Source organism: Podarcis cretensis (assembly GCF_951804945.1).
Source record: "Podarcis cretensis genome assembly, chromosome: 14".
Taxonomy (NCBI): domain Eukaryota; kingdom Metazoa; phylum Chordata; class Lepidosauria; order Squamata; family Lacertidae; genus Podarcis; species Podarcis cretensis.
Window position 1 is genome coordinate 51,409,861 of NC_137183.1, and position 12,628 is coordinate 51,422,488.

Here is a 12,628-nt window from a genome sequence, read left to right on the forward strand (position 1 = left end):
CAGGGAACCAGGCAGAGGGCCTGCTTGGTGGTGGCACCCACCCTGTGGAACGCCCTCCCATCAGATGTCAAGGAAATAAACCACTACAGTGGTACCTCAGGTTAAGTACTTAATTCGTTCCGGGGGTCTGTTCTTAACCTGAAACTATTCTTAACCTGAAGCACCACTTTAGCTAATGGGGCCTCCTGCTGCTGTTGCTACGCCGCCGGAGCACAATTTCTGTTCTCATCCTGAAGTAAAGTTCTTAACCCGAGGTACTATTTCTAGGTTAGCAGAGTCTGTAAACTGAAGCGTATGTAACCTGAAGCGTATGTAACCCGAGGTACCACTGTATCTGACTTTTAGAAGACACCTGAAGGCAGCTCTGTTTAGGGAAGTTTTTAATGTTTGATGAATGAAGTTATTATTACAGTCACAGACCAGTTCTGGCTCACTTACAATATCAGGAATATCATAAAACACGACCGGGATACATTGAATTGAAACTGGGTATAACAGGGACAATACAGATGTAGCAGCAGTTAAAAATATGTATGTTAATTCTTAATCACTAAAATATAACCTAAAATTGTCATTTAAAACCTTAATCATTCTGGTAATACAGCTTGTTCCCTAAGTTTTATAGCAGTCGCACAGAATTTGGCCACGCTTAGCGTGATCTCTGGGTCCTTGACCTCTACCAGGAGTTTTAGACATTGGCGTTCGGACCCATTTGGAGATTTTTGTATAACTTGGGTGATAAATACCAAAATGTCTGATGTTTTATCGTGTTTTTAATATTCTGTTGGGAGCAGCCCAGAGTGGCTGGGGAGGCCCGGCCAGATGAATGGGGTATAAGTAATAAATTATTATTATTATTATTATTATTATTATTATTATTATTAGCCATCTTTTCTTGGGGGTTCCCCAGCCGGTTCCTTCCACCATTCCTCTGCCTCCAATCAGTCCATGACAGGTAAGCCCACTGAATCTTGACTGAGTGATCTGAAGATTGGTGTATTTCCCATTTAAAGGTAAAGGTAAAGGTACCCCTGCCCGTACGGGCCAGTCTTGACAGACTTTGGGGTTGTGCGCCCATCTCACTCAAGAGGCCAGGGGCCAGCGCTGTCCGGAGACACTTCCGGGTCACGTGGCCAGCGTGACATCGCTGCTCTGGCGAGCCAGAGCCGCACACAGAAACGCCGTTTACCTTCCCGCTGGTAAGTGGTCCCTATTTATCTACTTGCACCCGGAGGTGCTTTCGAACTGCTAGGTTGGCAGGCGCTGGGACCGAGCAGCGGGAGCGCACCCCGCCGCAGGGATTCGAACCGCCGACCTTTCGATCAGCAAGTCCTAGGCGCTGAGGCTTTAACCCACAGCGCCACCTGCGTCCCCCTATTTCCCATTTAGAGTCTAGCAATTAAAAAGCTGCAGTACCGATTCAATGCACACTATTTGCTGGTACTCCCAGTGAGAAATACATTCTGCGCCCATATAATAGGAGCAGCTGTTAAGTTGTGGGCAAACATATCAGACGACACAGCCATTCTTCAAACAGCTCTTGTTTATTCAGAGGCCAGAACAGAACTGAACTGAAGAGCTCAGTCAGCCTGCTTATATAGAGATCCAGAACATCGTAACTGTAGCAACTTTCTAAAACTATCCAATCACTGAACGTCACTTTCGATCCTTCATTTGCATAACTATCTACAGTATCCCCCTGCTGGCCCAGAGGGAGAACTTCAGTACATAACAGCAGCAATCTGCATTACCATATAACAGACAGAGCTCTATTCATCATCTATCTAACTTACAGTAAGTCCTGGGAATGCAGTGTGGTGCCCTTCTGGAAGTTTTGGACTACAACTCCCATCAGCCACTGCCAGCATTGGTCATGGGAAGATGGGAGTTGTGGTCCAAAATATATCCAGGAGGCTGGATTGTAGGAACAGTAGGAATACCTTTACGTCATAAGATTTATACACTGCTTGGTTGTCAAAAAAACCTCAGCGGTTTACAAAAAAAGATGAGACAAATTCGTTCCGGAGGTCTGTTCTTAAGCTTTTCAACGAGGAAAGTTAACAACCATGTAAGACTTCCACAAAAGTTAGAATAGCAATAGACTAAAGAGAGATAAAAAACTCACACCAGCTTTCTAAACATCTGGGCAGGCTGGTCGAAACAGAAATGTTTTAGCAGGCACTGAAAAGAGTACGGTGAAGGAGCCTGCTTGGTGTCAATATGGGATGCTGGTTAGACCAGTTCTCCGGAAGAGGAAAAAAGCCTTCTGCTTATCCTGTTCTCCACCAGTCTGAACCGCAACCCAGAGACACTGGACTTGCATGGTCCTTCCTCTGCATCCATGCCACTGGAAGGAAGCTGCCAGACCATTTGTCCATCCAGCTCAGCATCGTCTACAACCAGGGATGCCCAACCGGTCGATCACGATCGACAGGTCGGTCTCCTGCAGTTGATTGCGTGCTCCTTTATGACCGCTGGGTCCCTTACGATCACTGGCAAGAGGTCTCTCCCCCCCCCCCCCCTGGTGCCTCCCTTGTTTTGTCCGTGTTTAGCTGCAATCGCTGTGTGCGCTTTCTATTTGCCTGCTCTTTTTTTTTTTTGCGGTCTTAGCCGGTGTTTCCCTAAAAAGCTCAACCATGCTGACCTCCCCTCCCCAAATAGCTCATCAGCTTTGCCCCCCCCCCCCCAATAATAGCTCAACAATTTTTTTCTGGGTAGATCATTGCCAGTTGGTTTATACTGGGAGTAGTCTCTGTTAATATTCCTGCTCCGTGATTGCAGTCATGGGATTGTTGTCTTTCACATAACGGTATATGTTTTGACTCCATGGAGTGGGAAGTGACGGAGACAATATGTTTGTGTGACTGTGTTCCGTGAAGTGGGACTATTGTCCTTTGTTCTTTTACTCTTTGCTGTCTGATGCTAGAGAGAGAGGAAGCCATGTTGCAGTGCTCCGTGTGTGTTTATATGTAAATAAAGTAGATTAGCCAAAATGCTGAGTTGCTGAGGTCTGTTACACAAACTGCAAACACTCTGTGGATCCCTAAGTGTGCCAATGTCTGTTGGCATTGGTCGCTGTGGTGTTCGGGTAGAAGAAAGCTTTTGAAGCTCCTGAACGATCGATCAGGAGGGAGAGAACATGCCAGTCGGGCATGTGTTTCTGCCAGGGTCCTACTTGAGTGTAGGACGAGCTCCTGACAGTCTCTAGGGCAGGGTTCGGCAACCTGTGGCCCATGGGCCACAAGCAGCCCACAGGGGTTGTTTAAATGGCCCACAAGCTGCCCCCAAACTGAGCTGCCGGCTCGGTGAGTCCCCACGCGCTGCATTAAACTGGCGCAGCGCAGAGCGGGGACTCACTTCCGTGGCACTGGAAATCGCGTCTGCGCAGATACGATCCGGCCCGTGGAGCGATCTCCGTGGGAGTGAACTGGCCCAGGTGAGGTAAACCATGCCGACCCCTGCTCTAGGGAGTTGGACACACCTGGTCTACACCAACTGGCAGCAGCTCTGAAAGGTTTCAGGTCTGTCTCTCCCAGTCCTACCTGGACTGAGCTGGAGTCCTTCTGTGTACAAGACAGATTCTCTACCAAGGTGGATTTGATTTAAATCAAATCGATTTAAATCACTAGTCAGTAAGACTTGATTTAAATCATTTTTTTAACAGAAAGACTCATTCTTGGTGGTATAATCTTAATATTGACAATCAGATGAAGGTTTCCTTTTTGGAATAATAAATTTTCAGAGTAGTTTTTACAGTTATACCAAAAATAATTACCGATTTGGTTTTACTTTTAGAAATACATATGCAGATAATTGTGGGAATATGGTGAGGTTTAATAAGTTAACTGTTTATATTAGGACAACTTTTCTGCTGTACTTTATTGAAAGGAGAAAAATAATCATTTCCTTAATAATAATTTAAACAATTTATTTAACTAAAACAATAACATTATAGCATATGTATCCATGTTTAACTGATGTGGTTAAACTTTTTTTTTTTTTTAACTGAGACTGAGTTTTAGCACACATGAAAACTTAAAACAAATCCTTATTTCCTGATGAATAGCCTTTGGACTATAATGTAACTTAAATAGAAAACTATCTTTAGAAAGATTTTTCCTCCCACCCAAAGCATTTTATTTTTAAAATCCGATTTAAATTTTAAAAAATCAGATTTAAATAAATAAAATCGGATTTAAATTTAAAAATCCGATTTTTATTATTATTTAAATCATTGATTTTTATCCACCCTGTTCTCTACCACTGAACCATAGCAATTCCCACCTCCACCCCCCCCCCCCACCGGTCTTTATGTCATTCAGATCCAGCCCTCTAAGCATTTGATCAGCGACATTCGTAAGTCCTTTGCTGCGGAGGTTCTCCTTGATGGATTAGAGAACTGGGCCAAAACAAGATGAATTTTAACAGGGAGAAATGTAAAGTATTGCACTTGGGCAAAAAAAATGAGAGGCACAAATACAAGATGGGTGACACCTGGCTTGAGAGCAGTACATGTGAAAAGGATCTAGGAGTCTTGGTTGACCACAAACTTGACATGAGCCAACAGTGTGACACGGCAGCTAAAAAAGCCAATGCAATTCTGGGCTGCATCAATAGGAGTATAGCATCTAGATCAAGGGAAGTAATAGTGCCAATGTATTCTGCTCTGGTCAGACCTCACCTGGAGTACTGTGTCCAGTTCTGGGCACCACAGTTCAAGAAGGACACGGACAAACTGGAACGTGTCCAGAGGAGGGCAACCAAAATGGTCAAAGGCCTGGAAACGATGCCTTATGAGGAACGGCTAAGGGAGCTGGGCATGTTTAGCCTGGAGAAGAAGAGGTTAAGGGGTGATATGATAGCCATGTTCAAATTTATAAAAGGAGGGAGGAGGGAGAAAGGTTGTTTTCTGCTGCTCCAGAGAAGCGGACACGGAGCAATGGCTCCAAACTACAAGAAAGAAGATTCCACCTAAACATTAGGAAGAACTTCCTGACAGTAAGAGCTGTTTGACAGTGGAATTTGCTGCCAAGGAGTGTGGTGGAGTCTCCTTCTTTGGAGGTCTTTAAGCAGAGGCTTGACAACCATATGTCAGGAGTGCTCTGATGGTGTTTCCTGCTTGGCAGGGGGTTGGACTCGATGGCCCTTGTGGTCTCTTCCAACTCTATGATTCTATGATTCTAAGTTTTTAATGAAGCCGAAGGCTCAATTGCAAGGAATCTCAGACTGGACTGCCACATCCTCCTAACATTTGCAGAGGCCAAAACCAGCTTGGAAGAGGAGCTGTGAGCCAGATGTCCTTTATTGAGCACATTTCATCTCGAGACTTACATTTTGCAACATCTCGCATCAGGTTTCAGAACATCAACAAGTGCAAACTTTTGGGAACACGCTGACCTGTGATGGTATAAATATGTACCATCACAGTCCCTGAAGCTGAAAAACAAAATTTCTCAGCTGAGGCAAAGTAACAAATGCTCAGAAACATGCCAAGAAGGTGGATGGGAAGCCTTGGGCTTGATTCCTTGGCACACTTTCCTAGGAGTAGGCACCCACTGAACACAATGGGGCTTACTTCAGAGTAAACAGGCCCAAGACTGCAGTGGATATATATAACATAGCCATTGTGACTAGCAGCCATTGATCTCCATCTCCTCCTAATTTTTTAAACCATCTAGGTTGGCAGCTGCAGCTGCCTCCTGCACAAGTGAGTTCCACAGTTTAACAAGGCCCTGTGTGAAAAAGTCCTTCCTTTTATCTGTCCTGAATAATAATAATAATAATAATAATAATAATAATAATTTATTATTTGTACCCTGCCCATCTGGCTGGTTTCCCCAGCCACTCTGGGCAGCTTCCACAGAGACCAAAAATGTTGTGTATTGAGTCAAAGGATTTTATATCTGTATTATTATTGTCTGTATTTGCATTAGGGTAAAGTAACTGCATTTTGGTTCCAGAGGGTACAGCTACTATTGGTTCATTTAAGCTGCTGTATTTGGATCCTCTGTCTTATTGGTTTCCTCCAAAAGGCAGGACTGTGATTGCCTGATATTGTTCCCTCCAAAATTGTATCCTTTCTAGCTGGTTCCCTGTCCCTATAAATGTAGCTCTCCCCTCCATCAGGCCCCGAGTCTTGTTGCTATAATAAAGAAGTGTTACTAGAGTACTGTCTCCAGCATATTATGTCAAGAGACCTGAAATCACAAACTCCACGTCACAACAAAAAATACACTAAAATGTCACACATTAAAAACTTCCCTGAACAGGCCTGCCTTAAGATGTCTTCTGAATGTCAGGTAGTTGTTTATTGCTTTGACATCTGATGGGAGGGCGTTTCACAGGGCGGGTGCCACTACCGAGAAGGCCCTCTGCCTTGTTCCCTGTAGCTTTGCTTCTCGCAATGAGGGAACCACCAGAAGGCCCTTGGCGCTGGACCTCAGTGTCCGGGCAGAATGATGGGGGTGGAGACGCTCCTTCAGGTATACTGGGCCAAAGCCGTTTAGGGCTTTAAAGGTCAACACCAACACTTTGAATTGTGCTCGGAAACGTACTGGGAGCCAATGTAGGTCTTTCAAGACCGGTGTTATGTGGTCTCGGCAGCCGCCCCCAGTCACCAGTCTAGCTGCCGCATTCTGGATTAGTTGTAGTTTCCGAGTCATCTTCAAAGGTAGCCCCACGTAGAGTGCATTGCAGTAGTCCAAACAGGAGATAACAAGAGCATGCACCACTCTGGCGAGACAGTCTGCAGGCAGATAGGGTCTCAGCCTACGTACCAGATGGAGCTGATAAACAGCTGCCCTGGATACAGAACTGACCTGCTCCTCCATGGACAGCTGTGAGTCCAAAATGACTCCCAGGCTGCATACCCGGTCCTTCAGGGGCACAGTTACCCCATTCAGGACCAGGGAGTCCTCCACACCTGCCCACCCCCTGTCCCCCTAAAACAGTACTTCTGTCTTGTCAGGAATCTGCCAACCTTCAGCTTCATTGCATGTCTGTGAGTTTTAGTGTTATGGAAGGGAGAAAACCCCGTCCACGTTCTACCCACCACGTATAATTTCAGACGCTTTTCTATCATGCCACCCATTTACATGCTTTTCCCTCTAAACTAAAAAAATCCCAAATGCCGCAACCTTTCATCACAGGGGAGCCACCAGTTGAAAAACCTGCCTTCCGAAAAACCTGTTTCGTTGCAAACACACAGAGCCGGAGAAAACATGCTGTTAAAAACAAGAGAGCGTTTTGCCTGGATTCCCGTGAATCTTACCCAGCGACATCGTAGTTCAGAAACAAGCCTTTCACCCACTGCTCCCTGGAACTCTAGTAAATAAGCAAAGCTGTGGAATCACACCCTAAACCTCTGTTTGCTTTCCAGTAAGAGTGTGCTAAGCTTCATATACATTTTAGATCCCAATCCTGAGCAGGAACTTGGTTAATCATTCCCTCTGACTTTGCTTGGCCAAGCCGCCTTATCAACATGAGACCACAACATGGGAGACTTCCCAGGTATACTAGCGTGAATTATTTTTTTATTTAAATAGTCCTATTTAAAAAGAAGAAGAAAAGATAGAGCCCTGCATTTGGTGGCTTTCTGATACTGTGGTACCTCGGAAGTTGAACGGAATCCACTCCAGAAGTCCGTTCGACTTCCAAAACGTTTGGAAACGAAGGCGTGGCTTCTGATTGGCTGCAGGAAGCTCCAGCAGCCAATCAGAAGCCACATCAGACGTTTGGGTCCCAAAAAACATTCACAAACCAGAACACTCACTTCCGGGTTTGCGGCGTTCGTAGCCAAAACATTCAAATTGCAAGGTGTTCGGAATGCAAGGCACGACTGTATGTAAAGGCCGGCGTTAGAAACTCAGATATGTAAGCGAAGTGTCAAATGGTTCCTAAAACCAGGGTTACAGTCACCAAAATGGAATGCCCACTTGCCACTTTGCAGCCAGAGTGCTTGAAAGGTGTATTTTTCAACCTGGCTTTCTGGTTCCTGAAATTCATTCCGATTGTGCAGATAAAATATGATGGGTAGAATTCTACAGGATGCGCTGCTAGTGTGTGGAAATAGTCAAGATCTAAGAATCTCCAGGCATGCACCTCCAGGTGGAGACATCAGGTTCCCCCGGGGCAACTTCACTTAATCGCAGCCGCCCGATAGCCAGCTACAAAATGGGCCTGGCAAATTTCAAGCGCTGGTAAAGGCCTGAAGAACTCTGCACCTGATTAACTGGCAAGCCACCTGCCTGTCCTTCTATAGACCTGGTAGATTGCAGGAATGACCAGAGAAGTCTTGTTGGTGGCAGCACAGTGTTAAAGACCATTGCATGACAGTGACCCACCAAAAAGCATTTTCTGCTGTTGCGCCTGTTGTGCTCCATGGGACACACCATCAGTGACACAACGAACTACACCTTTGGACCCATGGAAATGATGTGCTCTTCTTTTTCTTCTTCTTCTTCGTCTTCTTCTTCTTCTTCTTCTTCTTCTTCTTCTTCGTCTTCTTCTTCTTCTTCTTCTTCTTCTTCTTCTTCTTCTTCTCCTCCTCCTCCTCCTCCTTCTTCTCCTTCTTCAGCAATCACTCCTAGTCAAGTAAGATTGTGTTCCATAAACACGGTCTTAACAGTGAGTCCGTAAGTGACTGTGGAGGCCAATTCTGGATCCACACGTCCGTCCACAGTGGGGACATAGGTTCCCGGGCGGGAGCTGATCATGGTGAGGGTTTGCCAAGCATGCCTTCCTCTTATCACACTTCTCCCTTGTGTCCTGAGTTTGAGTGTCTTCAGAGTCCATGACATCATTTGTAAAGGTTGTTCTCCAACTGGAGAGCTCGCAAGCCAGTGTTTCCCAGTTGTCTGTGTTTATACTACCTTTTAAAAGATTTGCCTTGAGAGAGTCTTTAAACCTCTTTTGTTGACCACCAACATTATGCTTTCCATTTTTAAGTTCAGAATAGAGTAGTTGCTTTGGAAGACGATCATCAGGCATCCGCACAACATGACCAGTCCAACGAAGTTGATGTTGAAGAATCAGTGCTTCAACACTGGTGATCTTTGCTTCTTCCAGTACACTGGCACTAGTTCACCTGTCTTCCCAAGTGATGTGTAAAATTTTTGGAGAGCCCAACTCACAGCGACAAGGTGATGATCCAGCGAGTGAGAAATGATGCGCCATCACTGAGCTATCACTCCCTGCAATGCAGGAATGTCAACTGAATCTCAACCTTTCTGAGCTATGTCAGACAGGAGCAGACTATGAGCAGGGCAGGTCCAGGGGGGTTCTTGCCAATCTTCCAGCTGGTTCTCTAGGGTTCCTGCCCTCCCACCGCCAGGGCTTCTGAGTGCTTTCATCTGAGTCCATAAACGCAAAGGGATCTCGCACCTTCTCCCAGTACATGCAGCAAGAGCTTCCACAGCCAGCACTGACCAGCGGAAGGGCACCAAGAGTGTTTGAGTTAAAATGCTTATGCAGTCATGAGAGGAACAGCGGGCAAGGCCAGATGCACAGGCCCTTCAACCTCTGATTAATGCAGAACAAGGCTCCCAGTTATTATTTTTAAATAGTTGCTTGCCAGGAACAAGATGGCTTGCGAGGCACAGAATCATCTCATCAAAGGCTTTCAAAATCACCCAGCCAACACTTTCAGCAGGGGAAAAACTGCTCCCACTTGCCAGATGGGGGCCTAGATCAGTGCTGGTGAACCTGCAGCCCACTGGGTGCAGCTGAACTACAACTCCCATCAGCCCTGGCTATGCAGGCTGGGGCTGATGAGACTTATAGTTCTGTAGCGCCTGGAGGGTCAGAAGTTATCCACCCTGGCCTAGATAACCAGCAGAGCGGTTGCAATATGGGTTTGCATGCCATAGGATTTTGACACTTGAGGTGTATTTTTTAAAAAAAGACCTGCATTTTTTTTGCAATTTTAAGTTGTTTAATCTGTTTCTCAGCATTGTGTACTATTGTGTTTCAATATTCATGTTTTGTTTTAATTGCACACCGCCCTGGGGCCTTAGGTTGAAGGGCGGGTTATTAAGCAGTAATAGTAATGTTGTGGGCATCTGTCTTGAAAGACAATGGAGTGCACCTCTGGGGGTGAAGTCAAACTGCTGCGTTTGCAGCACTAAAGTGAGCTCCCTGGGGCACAAGCCTTGGTTGTGTGTCTGGAGATCCAGAGCTGCCCAGACGACAAGACCACCACTCTTGGCCTCGCTGATGAGGTCCAAAGGAAAGCAGAGCAAGACGTTTGGCACCAGCTGGGCTGCAGGAGTTGCCAGAAGGAGGCCTACAGTGCTACCTCAGGTTAAGAACTTAATTCGTTCTGGAGGTCTGTTCTTAAACTGAAACTGTTCTTAACCTGAGGTACCACTTTAGCTAATGGGGCCTCCTGCTGCCGCCGCACCGCCACTGCACTATTTCTGTTCTCATCCTGAGGTAAAGTTCTTAACCAGAGGCACTATTTATGGGTTAGCGGAATCTGTAACCTGAAGCATCTGTAACCCGAGGTACCACTGTACAAGGGGCCATCCAACCATTTTAGGGAAACTGCTCCAGATTTGGGTAGGGTTTACTCCCTAGTCTTTTCTTCTCCTGAATATGTCCTGCAAGGCAGCATAGGTTTAAGATCAGAGTTTTCCTTCTCCTAGATGGCTACCTTCCCAGGTTGAAGAGCCCAACAACAACAACGACTGGGAACGGCTGCCGAGATCACATAATACCGGTCCTGAAAGACCTACATTGGCTGCCAGTACATTTCCGAGCACAATTCAAAGTGTTGGTGCTGACCTTGAAAGCCCTAAATGGCCTCAGTCCAGTATACCTGAAGGAGCGTCTCCACCACCATCGTTCTGCCTGGACACTGAGGTCCAGCGCCGAGGGCCTTTTGGTGGTTCCCTCACTGCGAGAAGTGAAGTTACAGGGAATCAGGCAGAGGGCCTTCTCGGTGGTGGCGCCTGCTCTGTGGAACGTCCTCCCATCAGATTTCAAAGAAATAAAAAACCATCGGACGTTTAGACGACATTTGAAGGCAGCCCTGTTTAGGGAAGTTTTTAATGACTGATGTGTTAATGTATTTTTAATCTTTTGTTGGAAGCCGCCCAGAGTGTTGGGGTATAAATGGGCGGGGTATAAATAAATTATTATTATTATTATTATTATTATTATTATTATTATTATTATTATATTACAGTGGTACCTCTGGTTGCGAACGGGATCCATTCTGGAGGCCCGTTCGCAACATGAAAAGAGCGCAACCCGCAGTGGATGGTGCACGCGCGGGTTGCAATTCAATGCTTCTGCGCATGCGCGTGACGTCATTTTGTGCGTCTGCGTCACCGCAGGACGTAACTTGAAAGAACGTAACTTGAAAGAACGTAACATGAAGCAGACGTAACATGAGGTATGACTGTATTATTATTAATATATGATAGTAATGGTTCTGGTTTTGAAGAAATCCACTCCATATATTCAATGCACATACAAAACACATGACTTCCCCAAGGAATGGGGAAGTTGGGAGCTGTGGCTTCCCCTTCTCAGAGTCATAGCTGTCAACTTACAGATTTGAAAATAAGGGACCAGCGGCCTTGAAAATAAGGGACCAGCAGCCAAAATAAGGGACCTGCAGCCTCACCTGTTCCAGGCACTCCAGTCTTCCTGTCCTCCTGCAGTCTGGTCAAACTCATGCTGGTAGCTTCGAGAACACTGTCCAACCAACTTTGTAACCAGAGGTTCAACTGAATAGAATCTGAATCACATGCACCACAAGGCCTATGAAGCCTCAAGATGGCTCCCCAGCCTGGCTTTGCACTGCAAAGTTTGCAGCAGAACGTGCAACAAAATGGCATCCAGCATTCAAAAAACCCCTCAGCTTGCGTTAGCTAGCCACACACAAGGCACGCAAGCTCCACCCCCCAGTCGTTCTTAGACTTCTTATTGGGGGAGCAACACAGCCAAGCAACACAGTTGGAGCCTCCCTCCTCCCTGGCCGGCAGGGAGGGAGGGAGAGGAGCTGCTTCCTTTGAAATTTAAGGGACTTTATTTAAGGGACATTTAAGGGACATCCATCAATAAGGGACAGCAGCAGGACATGGCGTTGGAATAAGGGACTGTCCCTTCAAATAAGGGACACTTGGCAGCTATGCTCAGAGTTAGAATTCTCAGCTCTCTTAACAAACGACAGTACCCAGCATTCCTTGGGGGAAGCCCTGAGCTTTAAAGGCAGCAATGCTTCTGAAGTCCAGTTCTGAAGTCCAGTTGCTGGAATATTCAGGAGAGGAGAGGGCTCTTGTGCGCAAATCCTGCTTGCAGATTACCCACAGGCTGGCCACTGTTGAGAAGCGGACACTAGGCTGGATGGGCCATTGGCTGATCCAGCAGCCCATTCTTACGTTCTTTGATGTGTGCTGAAGATGTTTTAAATACATGCTGTGGATCTGCTCTTGGTCCCTGGAACTGCCAGCTGAAAAGTTCAGGTCAGAGGCAGCAAGGAAGACATTTCTGTATGCCCGAAATCCAGGAAAGCTGCTGCCAGCCAGAGCAGAGTATACTGAGCCCAACAGAGCAATGGTCTGTCATGACAGAAGGCAGCTTTGTACCTTCAGCTGACGCTAAGGAAATCGCTCAGCCCTCA

General features: G+C 46.2%; 1 long non-coding RNA gene across 1 annotated transcript; it reads left to right on the forward strand.

Moving 5' to 3' along the window:
* The first annotated feature begins 273 nt into the window (after window positions 1–273).
* On the forward strand, window positions 274–2,322 carry LOC307203365. Its single transcript, XR_013833194.1, has 3 exons — window positions 274–1,013; window positions 1,392–2,018; window positions 2,053–2,322. It is a non-coding gene; the product is annotated as an uncharacterized lncRNA (long non-coding RNA).
* Window positions 2,323–12,628: the final 10,306 nt, after the last annotated feature.